Raw genomic sequence first — 11,565 nt, forward strand, 5'->3', positions numbered from 1 at the left:
TAAATTCTACCTAAACAACTAACTCTCATGCAATTGTCTAAGCAAATCAATGAATGAGGTATGAGGTCTTGGCATAATCGAGATCACTTTCATTCATCCAATTAGATACTAATCAAATCGAGAGATTAAGAGTGCACAATATATAAAACCCTACTTAAACAATTCATTTTCATGCAATCATTAAAGTAAAGGTGATCTTATCCTAATTCAAATCACTCTCATGCATCTAAATTAGGGAACATAAAACAATGTGCTACTAATAATCTCAAGCCATCAAAATCATACATTCACCAATTTATAACATGAGCTCAATCAAATCATCATCAATCATCAATATTAATACATGCTTTTCATCCCCTTCCCCTAGCTAAAAACTTAGCCTAGGAAAGAGAAACTAACCATGAAAACTAAACAATGTAAGAAAGCATAATTACTAAGGTTGAACATGAAAATCAAACAAGCAAGAACAATTAAGCAAGTAATGAAATAACAAAACAATAAGTAAACAAAATGAAAGCAATAAACTAAAGTAAAGAGATATGGAAGAAGAGATTACTAATAGAAGATTTTAATTGACAAAGCTTGAAGAAGATCAAAGTGCAACAATGGAGAAAATCCTAATCTACACTACTACTCTTTCTAGATTACTCTAATCTAAACCTAATCCTAATTAGATGAATGAGAAAGTAAGACCAAACTAATAAATTGGATGATCCACCCCCTAATGAAGTCGTACCCCCTTTATATAACCCGAAAAACCGAGCTAAAACAAAGCTGAAACGCGAAATAAACCCAGAACGTCGCCCCCGCAGGGCAAATGCCACACCCGTGGTGGCTGAAGAGCCGCGCCCACGGGGTCTAAGACCGCGCCATCTCCTTGGGTTCTCTTGGGCATCTCTCCCTTAAGGAGGGCTGGAAGCTGAGTTACAGCCCGCGCCCGCGGCAGCAGCAGCCGCACATGTGGTGGTCTGGGCCACGCCCACGAGTGGCTGAGCCGCGCCTGCGGCGACCTGGGCTGCCAAGGGCTGGCTGCTCGGAGCTGATGGCTACGATGTGCGCACTGGCGGCTTGCTTGGGGCTGCTGCCATGATGCTCGAGAAATTGGCATTACGCTTCTTGTGCATGTCCCTTAGCTTCTCTTTGTTTCAAAGCATCTTCTAGTGAAATTTCTTACCTTCTCCCGTGACAGAAATGGCGAGGATCGTGCCAAGCACCTAGACAAATAGACCAAAAGAGAAAGAGTGAAAGATCACATACAAAAGCACGCAAAACATGCTAGAATCGAGCAAAAAGCATGTTATTGCAAACTAAGGCCTAAAAACATAAAATAAAGAATTATTAACTAAAACGAGACGAAAAGGACAAGAAATAACGAGAAAGACCAAAATTAACCTAAAACAAAAGGAGAAAAATGCCCTAAAATGTGTCATAAATGACACTTATCAAATTCCTCCAAGCTTAGATCTTGCACGTCCTCGAGCAAGACAAAGACAAAAGAGAAAGGGACAAATATTTATGCAAGCAAGACAAACACACTAAAAAGGATGAGAATATACAATAAATTACTTTTGTAGGAATCATAGTCAATTTTATTTAGAAACTAAAGACAAGCCCTTTAAACCCCTAGATCGCCCTAGAGGACGAGTGTGTTCTCGTGAAGGTTTCCTAAGAGCTTAACCCACAAATTTAGATAAAAACCGAGGCAAGGCAATAAAAAGAAAAGAAAAAGAAACATATAAAGACCAGAAAAACACAAGTTCATATTTGGACAAGAGATAAGAACAAGCATCAATGAATGCAAGTCTTTCTAAATAGACAAATGTATGCATGTTCCAAGATGTCAATGGTTGATTGAAACATAACATATGCTAAGCATAGAGAACTAATGGGGACTCAAGTCACCCTCGTCCTAAACAATCGGGTCGCGTTCTCTCCACTAGCTGTAAATCAACCTTTAAGCTAGATTCTCATGATTCCTTGAAGGAACCGGAAAAAGATAAAAAAAAAAATGAGAAGGTAATCCCGACGTCTTAGCCATGCACACTCTCTCCAAAGGCTTGGAAACTATATCCCTCCACCAATGTTGACTCAACCCTCAAGGGTCTAAGGGTCTTTTATTGGTTGTAACCTATGGCTAGGGGTCAAGGCGGGGTAAAAATTTGAAAAATTTGGTGATATTTCCTAAGTGAAGCAAAAGAGGGGCCATCTCTAAAAAACAAACTCAAGAAGTAACCAAATATCAAACAAAAATACCAATAATGACATCTCCCCTAAGCTTATTGAATACAAACACAAAATATATACAAAAAAAAGGAACGCTCCCCCCAAGCTTGAGCGAAGCATTGTCCTCAATGCTTGAAATAGGGAAGAAAGCGAAACCAACTAAAATATATTTGTTGTTAATTTTTTTTTTGGTGTCCTTGCCTTTTTTAACTATGGACGGCTTTTTCTTGAAACTTCATTAGATTTTCTTGAATTGCATCGTTCTTGTGAATCTTTTTAGCATATTCTTTTCAAGCTCAACTTTCAATACCTTACATAAACCAATTCTCAAAGTGTTTCTTGCTCATATACAACACGCTCAAAACTCAAACCTCACATGCCAAATGCTTCATTAACTAAAAGGGTTGGTAAACATAGCCCATTAGGTTTGTAATGTGGTTCAGACAAGAAAGGGAAAATTAGGCTCAAATTGGTTAGCAAGACGGTTGATGCAAAATAGAAAACCAAATTTGTAACAAAACAAAAAGAAAATAAATAAAAATGAACAATGCCCTTGTCCTCCCCTAGAGTGGCTCGGTCACGATCTTGGGAGCTAGAGGTCAAAACAAGAATTAAGACATGCATAGCTAATGATCCTTAATTGCCGCCCAACAAGGTGATGAAGGCTAGAACAATTGAAGCTCGCAAGGGATATATAGCAATTACCAACCAAGGGTTTCAAATCCACTATGAAGAGCAACTACATCTTACCACAAACAATGAACTAAGGCTTCATGGTACCCAAAAGTTCTTAAACCGGCTACCTTAGCATATAGTATCCTAGAGTCAACCAATGACACTCTAAAACCGTGCACACATTTACCTCTTAGGAAGAAAAACATTCAAGAATACAAGTCCTAAAATAAAAGCAAATTCCAAAACATATGCATATCAACTTGCCATGGTCATGCATGTCACACAGAAAAAAGGAAAACAAAGCTAAAGAAGGAAGAAGAAATCAAAAGGTTCACAAATGAGGCATATAATCCAAATAAATCCCAATCATCAAACAAATGATCGTTCGATAATAACATCATACGATCCCAGGTTCCATAGAACCAATGCAAACAACCTTGAACCATTCAACTTCTTCTTAAACTAATCCTAAACTAAGCACTCAAAGAAAAGGTAAAAGAGTAAAAACAAGAAAGGTCTCACTAGGAGGTTGGATTAAAAGAATAAAGGAGCATATAATATAATTCACCAAATGTCACTCCGCTCCAAGCTTCCAAAAAGCAAGCTACAAGGAAAGACAAGACACAAAAGAAAACATTAAAAGAGAACAAATAAAGAAAACAAAAAGAAAAAGAAAGGAGGGGGGAGAAAAAGGGTTAGAAATCCTTTGGGTTGCCTCCCGGGAAGCGCTTGTTTATGGTCTCTAGCTTGACCCTTCACCTCGTTGAAGGTGGATTAAAGAACATCACCTTCATCAACTTAAGGATGGAATCATAGATACCCCCAAGCTTGAGAATAAACACTACTTGAGGTCTCACATCACCACAAGGGAAAGGAGGGGATGAATCAAGAGCCAATGGTGGCTCATCTTTTCTCTTTTTATTTTTCTTATTGTTTCCACTTCTCTTTTATCTCTTCTTTCTTTTTCTTCTAAGGGGGAGATCAAGCTTTAAATCCTCAATATTAGGAAGGGCAGCCTCACCTTCCTCAAGAGAGCCTTCAAACCAAGCCGGAACTTCAAGGAAGTTATCATATCTCATTGTCACCTTATCCTTTTCCATAAGTTCCTTGTCAACATTACTCTTAACATTAATATCACAAGCCCCCTCAAGATTTTCTTGGTTTGAATTGCTTACATCACATGGAGGTAAGCTCTCATTGGTCATGATTACATCTTGAGCTTCAATAGGATGGGGCTCCTCCTTGCAAGCCATCACACCATCGACCACATCAACTCTACATACGCTCACCGCCATAGGGCTCTTTAAAACAACATTCTCAACTAGCTTACTAGGAAAGGGAACCGGACCTTCAAAATCGTTTGGTTCACTAAAATCAAATGGCTCCTCATTTTGTTCTTGAACCTTCTTCTCAACCACATCCTCTACAACCTTGTCCTCCTTGCTCTCATCCTCCTTGCAAGCTTCGGGTCAGTAAGTGTGTGAGGGGTTAATAGATGATTGTAAAGGGAGTTTTATGGTTGAGTGAAGAGAAGAAATTTTGGCTAATTGGGAATCAACAACTTCATTGTGAGATTTGATCTCTTGGATTTGTTGAGTGATAATTTGAGGTTGTTGAAGAATTTGGGTTTGTGTGTAGTCGGGTGGGGATTGTTCTTCATACGGTTGAGGGTATAGGTCATGATGTTGAACTTGAGAGTTCCTTATTTGGTTGGAAGGGTAGGAAAAATTTTGGGTTGGTGGATTGAAGAGAGGTCCATCTTTGGGGTAGGAGTTTTCTTGCCTTGGAGGTTGTTGAAGTTGTTGGGATTGAGCTTGGGTTATAAACTCTTCTTCCCTCAAAGTTAAAGCCTCACCATGCTTGGGATTGAACTCTCTACAATAGGATGCATCATGATCCATCCCACCACAATGAGCACATGAGAAATCAATGATTTGTAAAGGCTTTGAACCCAAACCAACACTTGAGTTCAACTTGGAAAGACCCTCGTTCAAGAGCTCAACTATGTGCTTAAGTTGGCCGACTTTCTCCAACTCATAATGATCTCCTTGTATTCCTTGGGACCTTCTTTGACTTCCTTAAGAATAGCTAGTTGCCACTTCTTCAATTGTTGCTTCAACTTGGCTTTGAGGGATCTTAATCAATTGGCTACCAGCACCCGCATCTAGATTAGTCCTTGACATTGGCTCCAAGCCATCATAAAAGTATCTCATAAGCAAATTATGGTTGAATTCATGATGAGGACATGATCTAATCAAATCCTTAAACCTTTCTCAAGCTTCCCCAAGAGTTTCATCCGGATCTTGCTCAAAGGAAGCTATCTTCCTCCTCATTTTTGCGGTTTGCTCATTGGAAATGAACCTCTTGAGAAAGGCCTTCGCAACTTCCTTCCATGTAGTGAGAGAGTTGGGCTTCAAAAGCTTGAGCCATTTCTTTTCTCTTCCGGTGAGAGATTGCCGAAAGAGATGCATACAAATGTATTCTTGGCTCACTTCATTTGTTTGCATCATTTCACACAACTCAAGGAATCCGTCCAAATGCTCAATGGGGTCTTCACTTGCACCTCCGGAAAATTTTTCAATTTGAACCATCCTAGCATATTGTGGATGGATTGTGAAATTAATCTCGGTGGTCGGGAGAAGTATACCTCTCGTGAGCTCATAGATTTCCGGATTTCCAAACTCCCTAAAAAGAAGGTCATCCTCTTGCCTTGTCATATCTTTCTTTGAATACATCAAAGCTAAGCACACGATTATCAATGACAAGTAGGATTAAACAAGAAAAATAAAAGAAAAGCAAATAAAATGACTCTAATAATAGCAAAAATAAATGCTAAACAAGCCGCTTCCTCGGAAACGGCGCCAAAATATGATCGCGGGAAAGTAGGTAGTTGGTCTACTACCCTAACCAAATTAAATATTTATAAACCTAAACTTACACTAAACTAGTTAGTGGCAAGTAAAGGGTCAAACCCAAAAGGAAGCACACGAGTTAAACACCAAATTCAATAATGTAAGAGTAATTGGAGAGTATATATTTGTTGGGTTTCTTTGATTAAAAACATTAAAACAATTAAGAAAGAAAGATAAAGAAGGATTAAACCAAAGGGAAACAATGCCAGGGGGCATGGGGTGTCAAACACAATTAAACAAAGAATATGATGAAAATGTGGAAGATGTTAATGCTATGAACTTTGCTCCTAGAATGGGGAATATGGGAAATATGAGGCCAAACTCCAATCAAATGGGGAATTGGAATCAAAGTGGAAAATATTGTTGGAACCAAGGTTGTGGTGGTTATGATAACCAATACCATGGTAACCTAACTCCCGATACTATGACCATCAAAATCAAAATTTTGGTGATCAAAGTAACATGGGAAACAATCAACAAAGAAATGTTCCTAAGCAAGGCAGCGGAGGCAATAGGGGTCTAAATGCTTCTAATTATGCCCAAACTAATAGACCTCCGAGTTTCCATCAACCCCAGCTTCCCCCACCTCAACAAATTCTTTCACTTGAAGCTCCTCCTAATGATCCCGTGATGGCTAAATTAGATGCTTTAATGAAAATGCATGAAGAGGACAAAAGGCGAACAAATGCTCACATGAAAATGCTTGAAACTCAAATTGCTCAACTTGCATCTAATTCCTCTAATTTATCCCCTTCCTCTTCTTCCACCATCCCGAGTCAAGGAGTCAACCCAAAACCTTTATATGTCGTGACAACCAGTAGTGGAAAGGTAGTAGGAAGTGACCCTTTAGTTGAGGAAGAGCCTCAAGAAGAAGTGGAACTAGAGGATGAGAGTGAGAAAGCCAATGAGTCTTTGGGTGGTGAGAAAGAGAGGGATGTTGAGGTACCAAAGGAGAAGGAAGTTACCCCGTTGCCTCTAAATCGCCAACCTAGAGAGGAAAGTTGCCCTTTACACAATGATTTGTGAGAGCTAAGCTTGATGCCCAATTTGGGAAGTTTTTGGATGTGATAAAGAATTTGCATGTTTTTCTTCCTTTTGTTGACGCTATGAAACAAATGCCCCACTATTCTAAGTTCTTGAAAGACCTTTTGAGTGGGAGAAGGGAGTAAGAAACGGTGAACTTAATCGCAAATTGTAGTGCCATCCTTTCCAACAAGCTTCCTACCAAGTTGAAAGATCCGGGTAGCTTCTCCACTCCTTGTTCTATTAATGGTGTCGAGTTTGACAAAGCATTGTGTGATTTTGGAGCAAGTGTGAGTCTTATGTCCTATTCCGTCTACCAAAATCTTAGTATAGGAACCCTCTCACCCACAAATGTTACTCTCCTACTAGCGGACCGCTCTACCAAGTTTCCCATGGGTAAAGTTGAGGACATTCCCCTTAAGGTTGGAAAGTTCACATTCCCCATGGACTTTTATGTGCTAGAGATGGATGAGGATGAGAGGATTCTATAATTTTGGGTAGACCATTTCTAGCCACTTCTAGAGCAATCATTGATGTGAAGGAGGGTAAGATAACCCTAAAAATTGACAAAGACTCAATTGAATTTGATTTGAATAGTGTCATGCAACGACCTTCTTCAAGTGGTGAATGTTTTAGAGTTGATGTTCTTGATAATGTGTTCAATGAATTTTCTCACTCCCCTTTGCATTCTACTAATGATCCTCTTGAAAGTTTGTTATTGAATGAATCCAAGATAGGTGCTCACAAGAAAGACATGCAATTTTATGAGGATTTGCTTGAGGAAAGCAAAAGGGAGTGCAAGGATGAAAACATGGAGGAAGAGGCTCCTTTCACTCATGACCTCGTTCAAGTTGAAGAAAGAGAAGAGAGCTTCAATGGTAAGGGAGCACCAAAGGTAGACTTGAAACCTCTACCTTTGGGCTTGAGGTATGCATATCTTGACTCCAATGAGTCTTTTCCCGTAATTATCAATTCCAATCTAACGGAGGAGCAAACCTCCCTCTTGATCCATGTTTTGAGAAAACACAAGAAGGCTTTGGGTTATACCATTGATGACATCAAAGGTATAAGTCCATCCTTATGCATGCATATAATTGATCTAGAGGGAGATGCTAAACCCGTTAGGCATAGGCAAAGGAAGCTTAATCCTTCCATGCAAGATGTTGTGCGGAAGGAAGTGGTTAAGCTTCTAGATGTGGGAATTATCTACCCAATTTCTCATAATGATTGGGTATCTCCCATACAAGTTGTGTCAAAAAAGGGTGGCATGACGGTAGTGAAAAATGATCATGATCAACTAGTTCCTACTAGGCTTGTTACCGGTTGGCGCATGTGTATTGACTTTCGCCAACTAAACACAAGCACATGCAAAGATCATTTTCCATTGCTGTTCATTGACCAAATGTTGGAAAGGCTTACAAAGCACTCCTTCTATTGTTTCCTTGATGGTTACTTGAGGTTTTCCAAATCCCGATTGACCCCAAGGATCAAGAGAAGACGACTTTAACATGTCCCTATGGTACCTATGTGTATCGTAGGATGCCTTTCGGGCTTTGTAATGCCCCCGCAACATTCCAACGTTGTATGATGTCAATCTTTAGTGATATGATTGAAAATGAGATAAAAGTCTTCATGGACGATTTCTCCGTTGGAGGAACCACCTATGAAGATTGCCTATCCAATTTATGTTGTTGCTTAGAAAGATGTGAGAGGGCTAACCTCGTGTTGAATTAGGAGAAGTGTCATTTTATGGTAGAAAGTTTGATTGTTCTTGGGCACAAAATCTCCCATGTCGGCATCGAGGTAGATAGAGCCAAGGTAGAGGTCAGTGAGAAACTCCCTCCCCCCACTAATGTGAGGGAAGTGAGATCTTTTCTTGGCCATGCCGGGTTCTATCGGCGTTTTATAAAAGATTTTTCATTGATTGCTAAACCTCTCACATCCCTCTTGCAACAAGATAAGGAATTTGTGTCTGATGATGCTTGTCAAGAGTCATTTTGTAGGTTGAAAGAAGCACTTTGCACCGCCCCTATCGTCCAAGGACCGGATTTGTCTTTACCATTCGAACTAATGTGTGATGCAAGCGATGAGGCCATTGGCTCGGTTGTTGGACAACGAAAGGAAGGAAAACTTCATGTCATTCACTACTTGTCCAAAACTCTCAACGATGCTCAACGGAATTATACAACTACCGAGAAGGAATTCTTGGCGGTTATCCACTCATTTGAGAATTTTAGAACCTACGTCAATGGTTCTAGGACAATAGTGTATACCGACCACTCAACTCTCAAATATTTGATAAGCAAGTATGAGGCTAAACCAAGATTGTTGAGATGGGTTTTAGTTCTTCAAGATTTTGACTATGAAATGAGAGACAAGAAGGGAGCCGAAAATGTGGTGGTAGATCACCTTTCAAGGTTAGGTGGTGCAAGGTTTCAAGATGATTATTTTCCAATAGAGGATGCCCTAAGGGATGATGTGCTATATGCTCTTAAGGTGAAAACGGAGCCGTGGTATGCGGATATAGTGAATTATTTTTCTTGTAGTGTCATACCTCCGAACTTCACTTCACAACGTCGAAGACTCAAGCATGAGGCCAAGAGATACATATGGGATGACCCTATTTTGTTGAAGAGAGGGGTCAATGGTTTATTTAGAAGATGCGTCCCAAACGACAAGATTCAAAGTGTTCTCCATATGTGCCACTCTTCTCCTTTGTGGTGGGCATATGAGTGCTCAAAAGACCGCATCCAAGATCTTGCAATCTATGCTCTTTTGGCCTTCTCTATTTAAGGACGCTTGAAAGTTTGTCAAGACTTGTGATAGGTATCAAAGGACGGGGAAAATCTCTAGAAGGAACGAAATGCCCCAAACCTATCCTTGAGCTCGAGGTCTTCGATGTATGGGCTATAGATTTCATGGGCCCTTTCATTTCTTCTCAAGGTTAATGGTCACCAACTCAAGCCCTATTATGAAGGATTTCCCATTGATGAGCCGATTTTTACAACACTTCTTAATGTGCATCATCCGTTTGATCCTCCTTGATTAACTCAAGGAGCATCGAGCTAACGACGTAAACCAAAAGTGCTTCCGGGAGGCAACCCGTATTTCTAACTCTTTTTTTACCTCATTCCGTCTTCTTACTTTTATTTTTGGTCTCACCTTTGTTATTTTGGCTGATAGGTGTTTTGATTATTTGGCCGAGACTTTTCAAGTTCAAAAGATGTGAGAGGAAGATTAGATTTCAAGGCCTTTTGAAGACCCTCTGCGCGGGCACGCATCCTTGAGAGAATCCGCGCACATGCAATGCTCAAGAAGAAAATTCGAGGCAAAATAATATGTGCGCCCTATGCGAGGGCGTGTAGGGTAGAGGTGCGCAGGCGTGCAACCCTGCGAGAACCCCCGCACAGAAGAAAGCAAATTCAGAATGGGGCAGAAAGTTTTGTGCGCCTTATGCGCGACCTGTGTGTGGGCAAGCTGACCTGTGCGCGGGCGCGTAGAAATTGTGCGGTGGCGCGCAGCGTTGGGTAAATCGAGGCTAAATTCTTCTTTTTCCCTTGATTTTTCCCTCATTTCTCAAACATCAAACTTCATTATCCTTCTCTCTCCTCACAAACTCAAACCCTAACTTCTCAAATTAAACAAATCTCACCCATATCTCACAAATTATCTTGATTTTTCACCAAATCCATCATATTTCTTCACTCTTCTCACAAAATTCCTCACTTTCTCTCTCCAAAATACCCAATTTCCCCATTTTTGTGGTTGGAGAATCTTGGTCGAAGGTTGTGGTCGTGGGTGTTCTTGGTGGAGTTAATACTTCCCTCTTGTGGTATAACTCTCAACTTTGTTACTTTGTTGCTCAATTTAATTAGATTATGCAAAGTTCTTGAGTTATTAAGCATGTTTTAGCTTAAGTATGGATTTTGTGTGATTTTGGGTATTATTGTTAGTAATTGTTAGATTTTGGTGTGATATTGTGTGATTTTGGGATATCGTTGTTGGAATTATTTGTGTTGATGCAATTTTCATGTGAGTTGCTTGAGTAATTGTGTATTGTTGTTGAAATGCCTTGGACTTTATGATAATATTTTGTGATTTTGTGCATTGTTGTTGGTATTGGTTGATCTTGGAGCTATTATTGTGAGGTTTGTTGTTGCTACTAACCTCTTTACAGATTGTTAAGTCGAAGCTCAGTTTTGTTGTTGTTGTGGTTCAACTTTGGTTGGTTTGGAGAGTTGAGCTTTCTTCTTTGGTCTTGGTTGTTGGTGCGTTCCTTTGGGATATTTGTGTTGTTGTGATTAAAATGAGTAAAAGTAATAGTAGAAAAGAGCCCCGATTGGTAGTTGAAGAGCCTCAAGCTCAAAATCAAACACAACCACCCATTACTCTTCCCACCTTGAAATTTAACAACAAACCTCATCCACCCTTCTACAAAGACCTTATAAAACGCAAGCAAAACCCCACCAGGCATTATTATCAGCGTTCTATGAGGGATTTGGGGATAGATGAGGACTAGGTCTCTCCTCAACAACCGTGGAATGAGTGAGTTCATTAATCACCACTTTCGAACATACAAAGAACCCACCTATTAATTCCTTGCTTCCTTCGAAAACGAACCTTGTGGGAACAATGACTTCCAAATTTCATTCCAAATTTTCAACGATCGCAATATCATGAAGCTTTGTGATCTCAATGCCTTGTTGGACTTCCACCCTGATGCGGATCTTCT

The 11,565-nt window shown here is 39.9% G+C and overlaps 1 non-coding gene across 1 annotated transcript; it reads left to right on the forward strand.

Annotated features, from left to right (window-relative positions):
* Positions 1–5,127: 5,127 nt before the first annotated feature.
* On the forward strand, positions 5,128–5,234 carry LOC145583534 (small nucleolar RNA R71). The gene has a single exon (XR_014100174.1). It is a non-coding gene; the product is annotated as a small nucleolar RNA R71 (small nucleolar RNA).
* Positions 5,235–11,565: the final 6,331 nt, after the last annotated feature.

The sequence above is a fragment of the Chenopodium album genome, chromosome 15 (genome assembly GCF_948465745.1).
Source record: "Chenopodium album chromosome 15, dcCheAlbu1.1, whole genome shotgun sequence".
In the NCBI taxonomy this organism is placed as follows: domain Eukaryota; kingdom Viridiplantae; phylum Streptophyta; class Magnoliopsida; order Caryophyllales; family Amaranthaceae; genus Chenopodium; species Chenopodium album.